Source organism: Elephantulus edwardii, unplaced genomic scaffold (assembly GCF_000299155.1).
Source record: "Elephantulus edwardii isolate Elephantulus edwardi_28Jun2011 unplaced genomic scaffold, EleEdw1.0 scaffold00083, whole genome shotgun sequence".
In the NCBI taxonomy this organism is placed as follows: Eukaryota; Metazoa; Chordata; class Mammalia; order Macroscelidea; family Macroscelididae; genus Elephantulus; species Elephantulus edwardii.
Window position 1 is genome coordinate 7,034,734 of NW_006399833.1, and position 17,588 is coordinate 7,052,321.

Consider the following 17,588-nt stretch of genomic DNA (forward strand, 5'->3'; position numbering starts at 1 on the left):
TCCCAGATAATCTGTTCTGCATACAGGTTTAAAAGGTATGGAGATAGGATGCATCCCTGGCCTACGCCCTTCCCAATTTTGAACCATGCAGTGTTACCTTGCTCTGTTCTGACGACTGCCTCCTGGTACAAGTATAGGTTTCACATTAGCACGATCAAATGTTCTGGGATTCCCATTCTTCTCAGAGTCAGCCATAACTTGTTGTGATCCACACACTCAAACGCCTTTGCATAGTCAATGAAACACAGATAGACATTCTTCTGGCATTCTTTGCTTTCTGCCAAGATCCATCTTACATTAGCTATAATATCCCTAGTACCATGACCTCTTCTAAATCCAGCCTGCACATCTGGAAGTTCTCTGTTGACATATTGTTCCAAATGTTTTTGGATAATTTTCAGCAGAATCTTGCTTGCCTGTGATATTAATGATATTGTTAAATAATTTCCACACTCTGTTGGGACACCTTTCTTTGGAATGGGAACAAATATAGATCTCTTCCAGTCAGTTGGCCAGCTGGCTGTCCTACAGATTTCCTGGCACAACCTAGTCAGCACATCCAGGGCAGCATCTGTTTGTTGAAATAAATCAATTGGTATGCAGTCAACTCCTGGAGCCTTGTTTTTTGCCAATTTCTTCATAGCAACTTGAACTTCCTCCTTCATCACCATAGGTTCTTGGTCATATGTTATTTCATGAATTAGAAAATAATTTTTTAAAAGAACACATAATATTATTTACAATAGGAATTAAAACTATAAAGTACCTAGGACTAAATATAATAAAAGATTGCAAGAATTTCTACCAAGAAAAGTAGAAAACTTTTAAAAACCATATTACATAGATCATTGGTGATGAGTTTTATAAGATAGACACAATATATGGGAGTGATCATATGAAGCACAATGTGAATGGAAGCAAAATTTTTAAAATGTTTGTGTAAAAAATCAACAAAAATCCCAAACATATGAAAGATATCATGTTTGTAAAGAGATTGTGGTTGCTTTTGTTATGAGTCCTTAAGTCTGAACCGACTCATGGTTGACCCTCTGGTGGGTTTTCAGAGGCTGTAAATCGCATGGGAGGAGATTGTCCATCTTTATCCCTCTGAACAATTGGTGGATTCAAACCACATGCTTTGGGTTGACAGTACAACTCCCTTCTCTGATAATTATTTTCTATATATGTTTAACATGAGCATGATGTATTTGTATGTGAAATTGGCTCACTGCGTTAAAATGCATAAAGTACTCAGCAGAGAGGCAGGTCCACAGTTAACATCCATCCCCTGGGTACAATTTCCCTTCCTCCTGCCAGAACAAAGGCCCAGCATGGGGTCACTAAGGTGGCATAGTTTGTAGTGAGTTTCACTGCTCCTTCAAAGACTGTGCCTCTCTAGCAGTTCAAATCCACCTGCCACTCTGTGGGGAAAAGATGGACAGTCTCCTCTTGTGAAGATTTTCAGCCTTGGAAACCAGGCGGGAGATCACAGGGTCTGAACCAGTTTGACAGCAATGAGCAACAATCCTCTCTAAATTAATCACACAAATTAAATGTCAATGCTAATTCCAACTGATTGGATTATAATTTATTGAATCTGACAACTTTTTTAATCTGTTTGCACATAATAACTTGTTTATATTGTGCTTCATTCATGTACATGTGGTTTTTTCCTGCCCTCTCCCTCCACTCACCACACTCTGCAACCCCATGATTTCCCCCAATTCCCACCCTCAGCTTCCCTGCCCCCTCCACTTCCCTCATTGGATATTCACACACACATCTTCTTGGTTATGCTTCTGTTTTTACAATAATGGTCTTATACAATATTTTTTTCTTATGGCCCTGAGTTAGTTCACTTAGCATAATGCTCTCCAGCCTCTCCCATGTTGTTCCTGTGTGCTACACAGTATTCCATCATGTTGACTATATCACGATTTCTTAATCCAGTTGTTTGTTGATGGACATTTGGGCTATTTCCATGTTCTTACTGTTGTGAATAATGCTGCTATGAACACTGGTGTACAAACCTCCATTTGTGTCTCAGTTCTGTCCTCCTTGGGGTATATTCCTAGCAGTGGAATGGCTGTGTCATATGGAATTTCTATGTTCAGCTTTTTGAGGAAACGCCACACTGCCTTTGAAAGCAGTTGTACCATTTTAAAGTCCCACCAACAGTATATACGAGAGTTCCAATCTCTCAAAATCTTGTCCAATATTTGTTTTTGTTGCTTGAGTGCTTTGCCAATGCAACTGGGGTGAGGTGATGTCTTATTGTGGTTTTGATTTGCATCTCTCTTATTGTCAGTGATTTTGAGCATTTCTTCATGTGTCCATTGGCCATCCAAAGACAATGAATTTTTATGGAGAAGAACAAGACTAGATAAGAATCAGGTACAGAGAATTGACTAAGCAAATATTGAGACATATTATAAGGTGTTGGAAGTAGGAGTGGCATCGACTTCCTAAACAACGTGCCTCTGGAAACTATGAACTTGGAGAAACGACGATAGTTATAGAAATGCTTCAGGCCTTTTGTTCATAGGGTCGCTATGAGTCGTGCTTGACTCAACAGCAATCAACAACAACAATTATAAGGTGTACTTGATACAGGCCATAGTTTTTGCATTACTTGCTATGCGTCACAGAACTAGAAAATGACTAAGGAAGATAGAAGAAGGACCCATGCCTTTAAGAAGAGTGTTACATTTACCACGGACTAACACAAGAACAAATAGGCCTGAATTGGAGAAGGTGAAACCAAGCTGCTTCCTGGAGACAAGGATTTTGAGACTCCATCTCACATTCTTTGGGTACGTGTCCAGGAGGACATTATGCTTGGAAGGGTGGAGGGATAAGCGCAGGAGAGGAAGACCCAGGATGAGATGGATTGACGCAGTGACTGGAGAAATGGTATTAGGTCTGTCAGGGACAATGAGACTGGCACAGGATAGTGTAAGGTTCAGAGCTAATGTACATAGGTTTGCTATGAGTTGCAGGCAACTCAATGACACGTAACAACAACAGAGTAAATATGCTGAGGGTGGGCGAAGGAGAGGGAGACCCTCAACCAGGTGGATTGACACAGTGACTACTACACTGGGTTCACACAAGCCAGAAAGTGTGAGATTGCTTTTCCTTCTCTCATGGAGCAGCTGGAGGATTCGAACCGTGTGCCTTTTGGACTGCAGCATAGCTTCCTACCACTAGGCCAGAGAGTGCAGGGTTTTTTTTCTGCGATTTGAGATGTTACTCAAATGATCAAAGAACCTTCTTAGTCCTGGCCTGGTGTTGCCAGGGAGAGAGAAAGAAGCAGCCAAAGGCAGAAGAATGCAAGTAGAAAGAGGAGCGTGAATGCCAGGTTTCCACACTAGGAAAACACAGTGAGAGTGTATCACACATCTTCAGTCTAACACTGTACAAATCTCCCATGAGGGATCTACCTGCCAGGACCACTGCAAGGCCAAAGACAAACTGGATATTGAATGGGGTGGAAGGGAAGAATCTGCATCTGAGAGTGGCAGGAGGACTTGATGATTGCCCTGAATAAACCCAGAATACAAGCGCACCACAGTCTTAAAAAAAAAAACCAACCCAAAACAACAACAAAAAAAAGCAAAAAAACCCAACACAAGAAAACAAAACATGAAAAACAAAACTACACAGCAAAACTAGAACAACAAAAGTCAGTGCAGCCGCATCAGAACTACTCATAGCCTGCCCTCCATCAGGTTTCCAAAGCCATATATAACACGAAGAGATTGTACATCTTCCCTCACCACCCAACTCCTGGAGGATTCTATCCATCAGAGGGATATGGCCTTTGGATTAGCATCATAACTCCCTGTAAACTAAGCCACCAGAATAACATTTACCACAATCTAGACCAGTGAAAAATCACAATCACTGGACATCATTCAACATGTTGGGACATGTAGCTTTCCAGGCAAATGCCCACAAATGGCAAGAGGAAAGACTCCTGAGCTTTACTCTTCCCTTTTACCCATATTTGCATGGATGCCCCAGCTGTCCACTGAACTCAGCTTCGGGGTAGGGGGCAGGGTGAAGAAGACAGTTATAATAGACATGCAATTGAGCCAAAGGATAAGGTGGCCCAGAATAATCCAGCAAGACAAAAACAGCACCTGATATACAGACACCGTGCCAGGAGATGATGTCTACCAGAGATGGGGTCCAGTTGCGGAAACTGGACATCCTGAGTCTGTCTAAGATAGCTTAGTATTGGAAGGGCGTAGCGTATGTGGTACGGGAGCAACAAGGATCACTTGCCAGCATATCAAGTCCTGCTTGAAGCAGCCAGGAATTAAGGCGGGGGGGTGGGGGGTGGAGGAAGAACAGCTGTCAAGGTGACTTATTATAGTAATCATCTGCCCATTGGGCAGCAGGAAGGGAGGGATCAGTTGAATGTACAGTGAGGCCATGATAATTTGTTCATAAGAAGTAACTTCCACCTTATGTAGAAAGATTTCTCTTACAAAACCACATCATAAGGGTGTGGATGAGTCTGGAAGAAAATGGAGCCGACTTCACAATCTAAAGTGGAGGGCTTCTTCTCCACTCATCAGAGTTTGCTCAACCTTAACTCTCAGAGAATCAGAAGACAACGCATTGACACACTGTTTGGAGAGGCACACTACAGAGTGATATGCAGAGTATAATCGCATTTATATCTGCCATGTGAGAGAGAAAGAATCCAAAAGACACACCAAATTGTTAATGTTGGTTACTGTGTGTGGGGGTGGGGTGGGAGGGGTTGGTTAAGGGAGTTGAATAAAGAAGCCTATAGATACAGACCTATATCTGGATCATTTGACTTGTTCAATTAGCTTGTGGAAAAAAATTTCCATTAAATCTGATAACACACACACACACATACATACACACACACACGAGTTTACCCTTCCCCTCTGCAGGTTCAGCAGAAATTGGGGAGGGTGAGGAAGCTGTTGACATTCAGCAGACACCGGAGGTAAGAGACAAGGGATGTGATCACTTCTGGAGAGAAGGATGTGACATGTTCCTAGAAAAGAGGAGGCGGGGACACCGGAGAAGAAAGGAGGTAAAAGGGAGAGCACCTCAGGAAAGATTAAAGAAAGGGCAAAATAGAGAAGGATGGCCATTCCCTGGAGGTCTGGGAAGTGAATATTTGAAGTTCCCAAGGGCCTGCACAGTGAGACCTTGGGCGTTTGCATCGCAGCAGCAAATTAATAGCTAGGCTGACAGTGCAATGCCTACCTTCACCTTCAGCTTGGTGTGGCTTTGGATCAATTACCCATGCTCTGGATAGATAATTAGTTTAACCTTATTCAGGGTCACGTATACACGTTATACTTTAAGGAAAGGCAAACTGTAGCAGCAGAACAAGGAGCCATGGAGGGAAACAGCTACCTTACCCTCTCCATGAATATCGACAGCCATCCTCATTGTGGACTATGGGATAACAAGATGCACCTACCTGCAAACGGCTGTGGGCAACAGGGTTACAAGGATTATCTACCCATGGATGACGTTCCAGCTGGATAGACAGTAAGGTCCATTTCTCCTACTCCCCCTACTGGTGATAGAGATTCACCTTGAGGGTGGGAAATAGAAGAGAACACCACCCACATGCAGATGCATCCTAAAGCAGGCCAGATTCCAAAGAACCTTCTACATAATCACAAAAAAAGACTTATCTATTTTGGTTCGGTTACAACGTTGCTTTAGTTTCTTTCTTTTCTTTTAATTATTAGAGTTCAGGGAGCACTGGTGGCCTTGTGGCAAGAAGCTGCACCATGCTCTGCTGGAGAAGGAGGGGCAATCTCCTCCTGTACTATTCAGATCCGATTTGACTGTACACATATGGGAAAAAAAGTATATTTTTTTAAATGCAAGAAAATTCTTAGTGTCACATCTCTCCAACTGAAGAGTGTTGAGAATCATCTTCAGTTGGAAGTACTGGCATCACTAGGGTTGGTATTACCAATGGTCAGTAACTCACAGTGCCACTCCTATGGTGGAGGCTGGGTGGAGAACATCCCAGCCTCTTCATGAGCAGAGCACCCAGCTGTGTCCTGACCCTAAGCATGGCAGAGCTCGGTGCTGCATGGTCCTGGCCCTGCTGGTCAAATCCCCATGGCTCCTTAAAGCTTTGTCCTCCTCTCAATGACCAAAGCAGAGAACTTCCTCCCTGCCCAGTGGCAGGTGCTGTGGCCACCTTGATGGGTGAGTAAAGGGAGAAATAATGAACTATCTCACCGGCTGATAGGTGACACTATCCTTATCAACTCTGCTTGACAGCCCCTATCCCTATGACACTGGCCAACCCACCACCACCACTGCCACCTACCTTCGGGTGATTTTGGTGTCACTCCCCTGATAGTGTCAGGGAATTCAGGTCAATTTCCATAGTAAAGCCAGTGGCATGGGAAATGCCTTTAAAGTGAGATATACTGATTCCCAAGGCCAGTGAGAATCTCTGCTTTTATGAGTCATTGCTTTGAGCAAGAGTTCATCATTTCTCTCAGACCTATTAGGACAGAAAGAAAGAAACCAAATAAGAACCACTCTTTACAGTGGTTCTCAGTGTGAAGTCCCCAGGACATTAGCATCACTTAACAACTGGTTATAAATGCAAATTCCCATGTCTCACATTTTGTTTTTGTTGTTCTTGTTAAGTACAGTCACATTTACCACAATCCACAGCAAACCTGTGAACAGCAGGTTTGTATCCTGCCCTGTCCTGTGCCATTCTTATCATGTTCAACATACTTGTTTTCATTGTTACAGTCACTGTGTTAATACATCAGGTTGAGTCTTTTTCTCTCCATGACCTTCCACCTTTCTAAGCATTACATCTTTTTCCAAGAACTGGCCCCTCCTTACAACATGCCCAAAATAGGTGAGACAAAGTTTCACCATCCTTGACTCTAAGGAGCAACCTGATTGCACTTTCTCTAAGAAATAGTTATTATTTTGACAGTCTCTGGTCTCATTCAGTACTCTTCTTCAACATCACAACTCAAAGACACAAATTCTTCTCTCATCCTTAATCACCATGCATCTTTCAGACACACAGCATGTAATTGAAAATACTATGGATGGGATAAAGTGCACCTTAGTCTTTACACTGACATTACTACTCCTTAAATCTTTAGAGAAGTCCTTGACAGCAGATTTTCTCCATGCAATACATCTTTTGATTTCTTGATTGCTGGTACCAAGGGTGTTAATTGTGGATCCATGTAAGATGAAATTGTGACAATTTCAATCATTATTCCATCTATCATGATGTTGTCTATTGGTCCAGCGATGGAGAGTTTTGTCTTTTTTTATGTTAAGGTGTAATTCATATTGAAGGCTGTACTCTTTGATCTTCTGCAGCAGGAATTTCAGTTCTTCCTCACTTTCAGCAATCAAAGTTGTGTCATCTGCATAATGATATTGTTTGATAATTTTCACATTTTATTCAGTCACCGTTCTTGGAAATTGGAACAAATATGGATCTTTTGCAGCCAGAAGGCATGGCTGCTGTCCTCCAAATTTACCCATGGATGGTGAATAAGAACCAGAAAGTTTTAGATTGTTTCCAAATGTGTCTTCATATTGATTCTTTTTTAGAGAGCTCTGGAGCAATGATGTCAGTCTGAAGACTAAGGTGTGCCTGATTCAGGCCATGGCCTTTTCAATTACATGCTATGCATCAGAAAGCTGGACAATGGGTAAGGATGACAGAAGGAAAATTGATGCCTTTGAGCTGTGGTGCTGGAGAAGAGTGTTGAATATATCACATACTATTAAGAGAGTGAACAGGTTCAACCTGGAGAGGGTGAAACCAGGCTGCTTCTTGGAGGTAAGGATTCTGAGGCTCCATCTGACATACTTTGGGCATGTTGCAAGGAGACCAATCCTTGGAGAGGGACATTATGCTTGAGAGGGTGAGGGATAGAGCAGGAGGGAAAGACCCTTGATGAGATGGATTGACTTAGTGACTGGAGTAATAGAGGTAGGTGTGTCGGAGACAGTAAGGGGTCACTATGAATTGCAAGCTATTCAATGTCACATCACAACAAGAACAGGCCACCTAGTGGGTAAAGAGTTGCGCTGTCAACTGAAAGGCTGGTGGTTCAAATCCACCAGCTGTTCTGAGAAAGAAAGTTGGAAAATATCCTCTGGTAGGATTTATAGCCTTCTGAAAATCTACTGAAAGGTCAGCCATGAGTCATTTCCAACTTGATGGCACACAACCACCTTTAAGAATTTCAAGCATGTATTACTTTGAAATAATAATTATTAAGCAAAAAGATGTGAGGAGAAGAGAGGGAGAGAAGGAATAGGGAAGAAGGGTGAAAGAGAGAGGAAGTAGAAAGGAAGGGCCATACAAGGAGGAGTAGAGATGGATGGAGTGTGAGTAGTGCAGAGAGGGCAAGAGGTCTGCAGAAGCCTGGGAGCCAGTAAATCCCCCTGTGAGCCGGGATGCAGCCAGCTGTCTGCAGCAGCCTGTATGGTGGTCAGAGTAATTAAACAGGTGGGGGAAAGACCTCAAGTGGCAATTTTCTGAAGGGGCACCTACAGGAAGGAGAGTGGGCTGCTGGATGCGTGGCAATGAAAGCAATTGCTGTAGAAAATAGCAAAGAATTAAACAAAACAAAAACTCAAACCCAGCAGAGTGAAAGGTGAGTTGAGATGACAAACCAGACTGCCTGCTGATGAGCCAGGCTGCAAAGATTGATACAGCTTTCAGGAGACGCACTTCCCTCCCCATGAAGATTCCGGAAGCCTCACATCACGCCCCAAGAGGGCAAGCACCATGTCCCCTGAGCCATTAAGCTCAGATACCAAAGTAGTTCTAGTGACAAGAGGATGAGGATCTGAAGAGGGGATGAGACAGGACAGATGATCACAAGGGACCAGTGTAGGACAGAAAGGCAGGCCACCTCTGAAGATAAGAAAATCCTGGGCTAGGAGGATTTCTATTGGGAGGAGGAGACCTGACTCCAGTGAGGAGGAGGTTCTTGTTGTTATTATGTGCCATCGAGTCGTTTGCGACTCATAGCGACCCTATGGACAAGAGCTCTAAACGCTGCTCTATCTTGTGCCAAACTAGTCATCTCAAATGCACTTATTCCCACCGCTCCAGTCACAGAATCGATCCATCTCATCGAAGGTCTTACTCTCCTTCTCCACCCCTCCACTCTGCCAAACATGATGTCCCTCTCCAAGGACCAGTCAGTCCATCCCTACAACATGCCCAAAGTATGTCAGATGAAGCTTCAGAATCCTTGTCTCCAAGGAGCATTCTGGCTTCACCTTCTCCAGGACAAACCTGTTTGCTTTCCTAGCAGTCCATGGTATATTCAACGCTCTTCTCCAGCACCACAGCTCAAAGGCTGAAAATTCTTTTTCTATCAACCCTATTCACTGTCCAACTCTCTGATGCATAGCACGTACTTGCAAAAACTACAGCCCGGATCAGGCGCACCTTAGTCTCCAGCCTGACATCATTGCTCTTCAGTACTATTGAGAGGTCCCTCACAGCTGACTTTCCCAATGCAATTAGTCTCTTGATTTCCTGGCTGCTGTTACCAAGAGTGTTGACTGTGGAACCAAGCAAACTAAAACTGTTAGCTATCTCAATCTCTTCACCATCCATACTGATGCTGCCAATTGGCCCAGTGGTGAGAATCTTTGTTTTCTTGATGTTGAGCTTCAGTCCATATTGAAGGCTGCAGTCCTTGACCTTCTGCAACAAGTGCTTCAGGTCCTCCTCAGTTTCAGCAAGCAGGGTTGTGTCATCTGCATAACGCAGGTTGTTGATGACTCTTCCACCAATCCTGATGCCACATTCCTCTTCGTACAGCCCAGAGTCTCGGATGATCTGTTCTGCATACAGATTGAAAAGGTATGGAGACAGAATACATTCCTGACGGACCCCCCTTTTAGATTTTGAACCATGTAGTCTCTCCCTGCTCTGTTCTGACGACTGCCTCTTGGTCCAAGTATAGGTTTCGCATTAGCACAATCAAATATTCTGGGATTCCCATTCTTTTCAGAGTCAGCCATAGCTTGTTGTGATCCACAGTCAAAAGCCTTTGCCTGCAAACATAACGTAGCTCTTGTGGCCTAGTAGGTAAGGAGTTGGACTGGTAGCCCAAAGGCAGGCAGTTCAAATCCATGGGGGAAGGTTTAAATCCAGTTCAAATTCCATGGGAGAAAGATGTGAAATCTCCTCCTGTGCCGTTTGATGCCTCTGAAAACATGCTGGCAAGTCAGCTATGAGCCTGTTCAGACTCCATGGCATATAACACTATCAACTTGTCTTAAGCAACCATTTTGAGATATTTCAGACAAGGGAAGATGCTTAAGAGCACAGGCTCTGAGTTCAAATCCCAGCCCTGGGCGAGCTCTGGTGGCCTAGTGGCAGGAAACTGCACTGCAATCCCAGAAGTGCACGGTTCAAATCCACCAGATGCTCTGCTGAAGGAGGAACAGTCGCCTCCTGTACCAGTCAGATCCAATTTGACGGTACACGCATAAAAAAAAAAAAATCCCAGCCCTGCTATTTGTGCCTTGTGATCTTGCACAAGTTAGTTGACCTCTGCAGGCTTCAGTTGTCCTACCGGTAAAATGAGGACAATCCTATTTTGACCCATTCCACAGGATGTTTAAAAGCTTAAAGATGACAAAATAATAATAATAATAATAATAGTAGTAGTAGTAGTACATATGAAGGGCAGCGCCTGGAAAAAAGATGTTAGCCCTAAACAAATCACGGTTACTTTTAGTGCATTAATTAATGGGTCATTGGATGTCATTTTAGTAGCAGCATGTCTTAGATTCCTTCTCCTTCCACCACTGCCAATCCCTCCCCATCTCTTCTTCCTGCCCCAGTCAATGCTGGATCTAAAACTCCATCTTACCTTGGGGATCTCCAGCTGTTTGCTCATTTTCCACCAGCCCATTGTGGGGACACACACACACACACACACACACACTCCCTTGGGTCACATCCTCCATTGGAGAATGACGTCTCCACCCCTTCACAAAAGCCCACTCCTTTTTCCCAAGTCCACTTGCAACTGAGGTGGGAGCTTTAAAGAGAGAGTCTTAAACCATGTGCATGGGCAGACAGGATGGAGAAAGGATACTAAGCACTGCTTTTGGGTCCTTTTACTAGTTGGGGCAAGGCAGCCAATGAATAGCAAATGCTATTCAGGTTGCTTTTCTTAACAAAGCAGCAGTTGCTGGGTGTAACCCTAGCCTCTTTCCTCTATGGAATGTGTCAATGTCCTATGGTCAAGCATTCCGCTTACTGATTCTCTCCCATTTCACTGGCTTGGTCCCTCTTTGCCCCCATTAACACCGCATAATTGGGCACTTGCGCTTTCCAATCCAGGTCAATACCCATCGATGGCTGGCAGTGCTAATAGTGGTTAATCAGCCAACTCTTCGCAGAATATGACTTTCTAGAGGAGGAAATCTGGGGTGTAAAAGCAAGAAAGACAAGGACAATTTCTTTGAGCCTGGGTTGGATTGGCCAAAATAGAAATATGATGCTGCAGAACGTGTCCAAATGTTCCCAAAATAACCCCAGTGCTAAGGCTGTGTCCACGCCACGGTATTCCTGGAACCGGTTTCGCTGTCCAGCTTCAGGTCGCTATCTGCGCAGATGGTGAGGAATTCTCACTTGATCTGGTGCTGAGCAGCCAATCCTTCAAGATTAGAAAGGCTTCTTGATTGAAGAGACATTTGTTATGGAAAGATCTCTGCACCCACCGGGGAATCACCTCCTTCCCTCCCGCCGCCTCCCCCCGCCCCACCCTCCTGCTCTCCAAGATCTTGCTCGGAAAAGCAGGAGAGAGAGGTCTTTGCAAGGGTCAGCCCAGACCACTTCTGTATTCTTGTTTCTACTCTTCAAGCTGCTCACTCATCTTCATCGCCACTCATCATTATGCCTTTAAAAGATAGGTATACAGATAGTTGAACAGCTATATTTTCATAGAGTCTGATTGCTAAAGCTAGACAAATTGATAAGTTACAGAGTTATAGCCCAGCCCTGAGGGGGGAAAAATCAGACAAACCCCAAATGAGACATTCTATAAAATACTTGGTCAGTACTCCTGAAAGTGATCATGATCATAAAACACAAGGAAAAGTCTGTAAAACTGTCAGTCATGGTGGCCTAGTGGCAAAGAGCTGCATTGAAATCCCAAAGGCTCATGTTTCCAGGCCACCAGCTGCTCCGCAGAAGCATGGACAATCTCCTCTCATGCAACTAAGTGCCTCTGAAAACACGCCAGACGGTCAGCATGGGTGTAAACCCGCCAGACGGTCAGCATGGGTGTGTTCCGACTCTACAGTACACAACAATTGTGGTAGACGTGGGCTCTTGTGGTCCAGTGAGTAAGAAATTGTGCTGTCAAACCAAAAGCATGCAGTTCGAATCTACTAGCTTCTCTGTGGAAGAAAGATGGGCAATTTACTGTCTCTGAAAACCCACTGGAAGTTCAGCTATGAGCTGGTTCCAACTAGACAGCACATAACAACAAATGGTATGGGTTTAGAGAGCTCTGATGGCCTAGTCTGAAAAGAGTTGTACAAGATGGGCAAACTCCTCACTCGTGATTTATAATCTCTGGAAACTTGCTGGGGCATCACCTATGAGTCAATTCCAACTCAACAGAAATTAGTTAGACTGTGGTGTGGCAACCCAGGTAGCACACGAAGGACATCAACAGAAAATCGAATGAAAGATAAACTAAGTTGGACTTTAAATAATACTAGTGGATCACTGTTTGTTCACTCTAAACTCAAACTCATCGCTGTTGAGTTGGAACTCATAGCTGACCCTCTAGAGGGTTTCTGGAGTCTGTAATTGTGTCGAGAGGAGATTGACTGTCAGTCACTTTACTGCAGATCCGCTAGTGAATTTAAACCAGAGAGCCTTGGCCTTTAGTACCACACCACCAAGGCTCCCAGATTTTCCTTATTCACTGCTTGTGAATAAATACTTGTGACAAATACTCTTTAGTAATACAATAAAATACTCTTTAGTAATACAATAAAATTATAATGGGAGAAACCACATGGTAGGTATGTGGTAACTCTCTGATTTTTGCAGTCACCCCCCCATGTTTAAAACCTTTTTAAAATGAGAATTACACTTAAATATTTTTAAAGTTACAGAGAATGACTGGGGTGAAGCATGAGGAAAGGTTCTGAACTAATGGTACTATTTGATGTCTTGATAGAGTTTTCGGGGGACACAAGTATATCTTTTTGTAAAAAATCTATGGAATTGTTCACTTAAAATTCCTACAATCCAATGCATATACATTTAATCAAAGGATCCATATTGGCACAGTGGTTAAAGTCCTATACTGATAACCAAAATGGCTCCAGGTCCCTGGTTCAAACCCAGAAGACACACTGGGGGAGAAAGAAGTGACATATTGCTTCCATAAACTCACTGTGATTTTACAGGACAGAGTTGCATTGTCCCATAGAGCTTCAAAGGTTGTAGTCTTAGTGAGTTCTAACAAATAATCCTTCAGTTAGCAGCCAAACACCTAACTGCTGGGCCACCAGGGCTCCTATCTGCAAAGGTTACAGTCTTATACTCTATTATTATGTTCATTATTCTATGAACAGTTCTACTCTCATATAGGGTATCTATGAGTCAAAATTGACTAGATAGCGATGAGACTTTGACTTGAACAAATTTATTGCACGAAGAATTGTAAACAAATACGGAACTTAATAATATGCATGCTGAAGTATTTTGGAACAAATATATTAATGTCTGCAACATTAAATTGCATAAAAGAGATATAAGATGGCTTGAAGGGATGGATATAAGGATGGATAGTTGGAGACTTAAGGGAGCACTGGTGACATGGTCTGCAGGAAGTTGTGCAGCTAACCTAAAGGTGCTATTTCTCTGGTGGTTAGAATAAACTAGCAACTCTGATGAAGAAGGTAATCTTCTCCCAGGTGATTTACAGGCTCAGAAAACTCACTGGAGGGTCAGCTATGATTTGACTCCAATTCAACTGCAATGAATTTGAGGGTTGGTTATGTTTTGTTGTGTTTTTTTTTTTAGAGTTGGAGAACTATATGATAAGGCAAGCTAAGTAAAATCTTAATGGTAGAAGCTAGGTGGTAGGAATATGGATCTTCACTCTACAACTCTATTTTTCTACTTTGTTAAAATTTTTAAATGATGAAATTTTGGGAAAACAATACAGTGGATAGTCTTTATAATCCTATTGTCCAAGAAGAACCATACTTAAGTTTGTTGTCCACGTAATTTTGTCCATGCAATTTTCTACTATGTGCTGTTGTGGTTGTTGTTATGTGCTGTCGAGTCACCTGTGACTCATAGTAGCCCTATGTACAATAGCTCTGAAGCCTGCCCTGTCCTGAGCCAATCTCACTGACTCCGACACACCTACCCCCAGTGCCCCAGTTACTGTGTCAATCCATCTCATCCGAGGTCTTTCTCTCCTGCACTGACCCTCTACCCTCCCAAGCATTATGTCCAAGGACTGGTCTCTCCTGGCCACGTGCTCAAAGTATGTGAGACGGAGCTTCAAAAGCCTACCCTCAAAAAGAGAAACTTGATTTCACCCTCTCCAAGACAGACCTGTTTGTTTTCTTGGCAGTCCATGGTATGTTTAAGATTCTTCTCCAGCACCACAAGCCAAAGGTATCAATTATTCTTCTATCATCCTTAGTCATTATCCAGGATACAGCTCTATAAATAGAGATGAAGACACTCAATTAAGTGAATTGACATAATGACAGTAGCAATGGGCTCAAATGTGTCAGAGATGATGAAGATGGCACTGGAGAAGACAGGGTTCACATCCATTGGGTATTTTTTCAATTGAGATTTTAATGAAAGTTTCTAGAGAACTTGGATTTCCATTAATTAATTGTTGCACATTTTCCTCCCTGCCCACTCCACACCCCTTTTGCTTTTCTCTTTGAAAAAAAAAATCTTTCATTGTTGTACAAACCCCACCCCCAGTGCGCTTTATTATGCAGCTTTTATTCTGGACTGTTGTCATGCAAATAATACCTAATAATATGCTCCATTTAAGCAGTTCTCTCCCTCATCTCTTTCAATGCACTGTACATTATTTATTCCCTCTTTGCTTAGTTTCCCCTCAATCCCTATGTCAGTCCTATTTTATAACCATGGCATTATGCAGTATTTGACCTTTTGTGGCTGAGATATTTCACTCAGCATAATTTCCTCCGTAATCACCCATTTTGTATAATAATTCATGAGTTCCTTGTTTTTCAGTGTTGCATAATATTCCATTGTGTGAATATACACCACAACTTCTTGATCCATTCATTTGTTGATAGGCATTTGGGTTGTTTCCATCTCTTTGCTATTGTGAACAATGCAACAATAAACATAAGTGTGAATATATCTGGGTAGACATCCATTTTTCTTAAGGTCACTATGAGTTGTTGTTGACTTCATGGCATCTAACAACATATACACGCAGTTCTCTACTGACTTAATTTAACCATAAACCTTTTGGAGCTCAGTTCAACCCTGTAACCCAGGGAGTCAGCATGAGCCAGAATTGACTCCACATGCATGCATGGATTTGGTTTGAGATTAGTGGAACACTTAATTTCAGAAACGGATGCAATAATGGTGTAGCAACTCTGTGAGACTCTGGACTATAATCATGCCTAGCTATGAATCCCACTGACCTTGTTTGGGATACAGCTTGAGAAAGCATGCTTTGTCCACCTCTGCACATAACTCAGGTCTCTACTTCCAATGAGACATGTGATGCCAGATTCCTAGGCATGGATTATTAGCATGCTCTTGTTGGCTACAACCAGTGATGGTACAAATATGGACAGTGGGTTCTAGAGCAGGAGAAAAATAAAGTGATGATGGCTGCTGATGGCCTGGCTTATAGGCCCATGGGAAGCATCATTTGAGGGAATTCTTACAGATAAGTAACGCAAGAGTGCAGAAGAGAAACACGGCATACACAACATCCCTTTATGTAAGTGTTGGTTTTGGATGGAAACTCCTGGGAGCCAGGGTCTTCAGTGTTTCCCAGGGAAAATTCAGCATTTTTAGCAAAGTGGGCACTGAAATTATTTGCAAGTCCCAGAAGATGAGATTCATGAGCACCACTGTATGGGTTAGGAACAAGCAGGATTTTTCCTTAGGTAAATTGTATCTTTGATACATTCATTCTTGTGGATATTGAAGTTGGAAATTTCAAATAATCACAAGTCGATGACTTACATTCTGCATCATTTGAAAAGGAGTAGGTAGCAGGAGTGGCATCCACTTCCTAAACAACATGCCTCCAGAAACTCTATGAACTTTGATAAATGGCGATAGCTATAGAAAACCTTCAGGTCTTTTGTTTCATAGGGTTGCTACGAATCGGGCTCTACTCAACAGCTATCAACAACAACAACAACAAGGTAGTGACAGAGAGATTTATCTTTAAAAACCCAACAAATTGACCTCCAGGGTAGATGCAGAATCTGGACTTTTTTTCTACAGCTGTAAGAGTTATTTGTTGTTGCAGTTAGGTGCTGTCAAGTCATTACAACTTGTAGAGGCACCCTACAAACAACTGTTTTATCCTCACAATCTCTGATATGGTTGAGCCCATTGTTGCAGTCACTGTGTTAATCCATCTTGTTGAGAAACTTCTTGCTTTTCTCTGACCGTCTGCCGATCTCAGTATGCCTTTTTCCTAGGACTGGTCCCTCCTGACAACAGGGCCAAGATGTGTGAGACTATGTTTGCACATCCTTGCCTCTAACAAGCAACCTGGATGTGCTTCTTCCAAGACAGACTTGTTTGTTCTTTCGGCAGTTCATGGGATATTCAGTACTCTTCTCCAACACTGCAACTCAAAAGCATCAATTCTTCTTTGGTCTACCTTATTCACTGTCCAACTTTAAAAAGCTATGCACCTGAACAGTAGTCACATCAGATCTTACAAGATTCCTCAATACATTCTGAGTCCTGGATTTTAAAACTCTGTAAAATTTAGGAGAATTTTGCATGGATTTCATTATATTCTATTTTTTTAAAAAATATAACATTTGCATAGTATTTGTGGATGAGACAGAGAGATATTTAAAGGGGAAAGAAGGAGATCAATTTCTCCTAATTACAAGAAATCATAGACTTTATTTGCTTCCTTCAGTGCTAAATGTCAACAACTTTCTCTTACTTGAATCCACAATTAATACCCTTGGTACCAGTAGTCAGGAAATCAGGAGATGTATTGCACTGGGAAAGTCTGCAGTTAGGGATCTCTCCAAATTATTGAGGAGAAGTGATGTCAGTTTAAGGACTAAGGTGCAAATGATTCAGGACATGGTTTCCCCAATCATTTTCTATGCATCTGAGAGCTGAACAAAGAATAAGGATGAAAGAAGAATTGATGTTAGAGAAGAGAGCTGAACATCCCATGGACGGCCAAGAGAATGAACAGATGTGTCTTAGAGAGGGTGCACCCAGAGTGTATTTTGGAGGCAATGATGAAGCTTTGCCTCACTTACTCGGGCATGTTGCTAGGAAG